This window comes from Ptychodera flava, chromosome 12 (genome assembly GCF_041260155.1).
Source record: "Ptychodera flava strain L36383 chromosome 12, AS_Pfla_20210202, whole genome shotgun sequence".
Taxonomy (NCBI): domain Eukaryota; kingdom Metazoa; phylum Hemichordata; class Enteropneusta; family Ptychoderidae; genus Ptychodera; species Ptychodera flava.
Window position 1 is genome coordinate 8,734,556 of NC_091939.1, and position 3,751 is coordinate 8,738,306.

Sequence of the window (3,751 nt, forward strand, 5' to 3'; positions counted from 1 at the left end):
ATTAAAAGTGGCATTTTCTGGAGCGTGTGTCCACATGATGTGATGTGTTTGGTGTCCACTTACACGATGAATGCCACCACAGCTTCACGCCCTTAGTAAGGGAGGCTCTGCCTTTAAAGGTAGAATGCGCCTCCGGGACAGATATTCGGACTCTCAAACTTTTACAATTCTTTCTGATATACCACTTGTGGGGATTCATTTTAAAGCTCTTGGTGAAAGAAAACTTTGCACTGGCTTAGTTTTTCAAAAATAGACAATTTTATTTTTTTCTCCATAGAGTGAACACAGGGATGGCGGCCATTTTTAATTTTAAATATCAGTGAAATCTTGGGTTGTTAGATTCTCTAGTACCGAACATTGCACAGTGACCCCAAATTTTTATTCTTTTATTAAGGAAGGTTTGAGCAAAAGTTTAAGCCTTTCACTTTTGAGGTTCATACTACCTCATTACCAATCTCTCACAGTTTTCTGAAAAATGTACGTAGGTTTCTGTTCCTACACAACAACATGGATGAAAATTACATACAGCAGACCTCACCAGGAACTGTTGCCATGGCAACAGGCAAAATTAATAGCATGATAAATTTTAAAAGTTGAAAGTCACCTGCAAAATCGCAAAATTACACTTGCTGAGAAATCAAAGTTGTATTTCCGCCAAACATGGTCTTGTTGAAATCATTGTAACATTTAGGTGTAAAACAATAGTGTTGAGCAGAAAAATCAACATCAACATTTGCTACCACTGTGTAGTGACGTGTAAAATCATACAAACAGTGGAATACACGCATCACCTGAGTCATTCTGAGCAAAGAATTTTTACAAGCGTAATCAGAAAGGGTGACTGTAGGACATACCATCTAAGATTCAACACCCTCAGAATGTCCTGAAAAACAACATCTGTGGATTTTGTACATGACTGCTACAAATCCCTTGGGATCTGAAATGAATGCATGCTGGGAAATTCTACGACAATGCTTCTGTTTGCCAAGAGCGTGTTTGCCTGAAGGAGAATGGAACTCATCAGAAGGTACAATGAGAGATCATGTTACTATGACGACTTTATTCCTTTTAAAAGAAGTCAAATTTACCATTTATACCCATGTATGTGCTTGTCTTAGAATCATTGCATGATGGGAAAGACACTATTGGCTAAAACATACTTTTTATGACAAAAGTAGCTGCATGCAGTGGCAGCCCACTATAACAGAAAGATTAAGTACAAACTGTATAATGTCCATCATACAAGACTTGTCATTGAAGTGATTGTAAGAGATCATGTTTCTCAGTTTCATACATTCAAGAGATTGTATTTCTATGCCAAAACATTTTTTCAGTTAGAATTCTGCATTAATTTTGGTTTGCTGTTGTGGGATTCTGATATACCAATGGCAGTATAGGTTTAAAGAAAATATTATTTCTATTAAAGTAGTCCAGACAGACACCAGCAACAGACCTGAGGCTATCACTGTTCAACAAAAGTAATATACAAGCAAGAGAACAAGTTTCTCATTGACTTTTGTCCAGCACTATATCCTTTTTTTCCATCGAGGATTTGCTCAAATTCAGATGTTTCATGTTCTCTTCATACCTATTGCAAGACCAAATCACCCTGTACACATCAAAAACTCTTGATCCTGATATGAATCATAGAAAGAGCGTTTAGTGTTTGCAAACTGTCGCCGCTGTTAAAGTGTTGAAGGTTCGGTCAAAACCAGAAAACCTTCTTGTCCTCATGTGCATATTTCATCATTTGTAGGCTTATCATGCCAGCTTTTTTCATATTTACATGAACAAAATTAGATGTAAAAAATGACTGTGCTATAATGCATGGAAGGAATTAACAGTATCTGTTGGATCAATTTAGAACAACTAACATCGTAACCTTACTGCATGCCTGAACTACCGCTGCATGTAAAAATTCCTGTTTTTGTTATTTTCTTGTTGGTAGTTGCATTTTGCAAGTGAAAAACATCAATAAAAATCCACATAACTGCATCATTTTTGTAAGGCGTACACTTAAGATGAGAAACAAACCTGTTTTTTTGGTCTTACTCATGAAATAGCAACTACAGTGGCAGATTTTAAAGACTCACTATTTATGGCTGAGGAAGTTCTACATTATTGGATTTTACTTGGAATAGACAAGGCAAACAGTCACACACAGCAACAGTACATGTGTTCATATTAAAAACAAAGACAATCCAATTGGCAAAGTGAAATAGAATTGATATGCATGAATTCCTTCCTTGGTTTGTGGACACTGATTTTCACAAATATGGTTGCAATGTCGGTGAACAGAGAAATTCGCAGTTGAAGTAGTTAAAAGGCATTATTTAATTGGACTATTCAATCATTTACAAGAAATTTGAACTGGAATTTAATTTTTCATCTAATATTTCCTCAAAAACAAAATGCTATAAAATTATGCCATTTATCTTGCGTATGATGGAGTAGTAACAATATTAATGCCAGAGAGAATTTCAGTATTCAGTTCCTGAAATACTGTTTGCTTCAACTTCACATAGCAATTAAATTCACTGTGTACTTAAGGCAGAACGCACCTCGGGGACAGCTAGTTGAACTCTCAAATTTCTACAATTCTTTTCTTATCTACCACTTGTGGGGATTCATTTTGAAGCTCTTGGAGAAAGAAAAACTCTTAGAGTCTCATTTTTTCGAAAAATCAAAATTTAATTTTCCCTCATAGAGTTAACACAGGAATGGTGGCCATTTTGAATTTCAAATATCGCAAAATGTTGGGTAATTTGTTTCGCTAGATCCAAACTTTGCACAGTGACCCCTGATTTTTATTGTTGATTTGGTAAAAGAATGGTTGAAAGTCAGGAAAGCAAAAGTTTCAGTCTTTCACTTTTGAGGTGCACACTACCTTAATCAATGACTGTGTTTTCATATCAGATCACAGTCACTATTCTCACTGAAGACAATATTCAGCATTTGTTTCTAGTCCCCTGGTATGTAAATTGCCATGACCAGGCATTCTTGGTCTTAAAATCATCATAGACATTACATGTTCGTAAAGATTTAACGATAAAAATTCATCTTCCCTTTCACAGTCTTGCCAAGAATATCAGGGGAACATACTCTTTTGTTTTTGTTTCTGTGGCTTCTGAACGAGTACGCTACGGAACGAGACAAGGTGGAAAACACTCAATTTTTAAGAACACAGATCATGCTGTGGTTTATTTTTTTACTTAGTTTCTGCTGTCATTGTCATCTGCTGTGATCTATGAGCCCACCATGAGAAAGTCTTCATCAATAAGCGTGGAAGTTTTTCTATATTTATTCCAAGAGCATTCATAGCTGTTAAATTTTCATTTTTATTATTCCCTTGACATCCATTTAATATCTAAAAATTTCATGTCTAAAATGTCAGAGTGGAATAGGTGCCATTGAAATAGCAAGGCAGCGAATCAACTAAAACTAAATTTTGAACACTGTGTGAAACACAGAAATGATAAGGGGGCATTCATATAAAATATACATGTGTTCATTTTACCAGCAGCATATTTAGATATCTGAAAAAGGAATCATGGTGTATGAAACGGTGAAGAATAACTAAAATACGATTTTGTCAGCGACACTTGAATTTTCCATTCAACGACAATAATGCCCACAGTGGGAGGGACTGTATAATGCAAAATTCAAATTGCCCAGTTCATAAGCCGTGAAAAAACACTGTAAGCATATGACAAAAACATCACACCTTAAAATGTAGCAAAACAATCAGTCA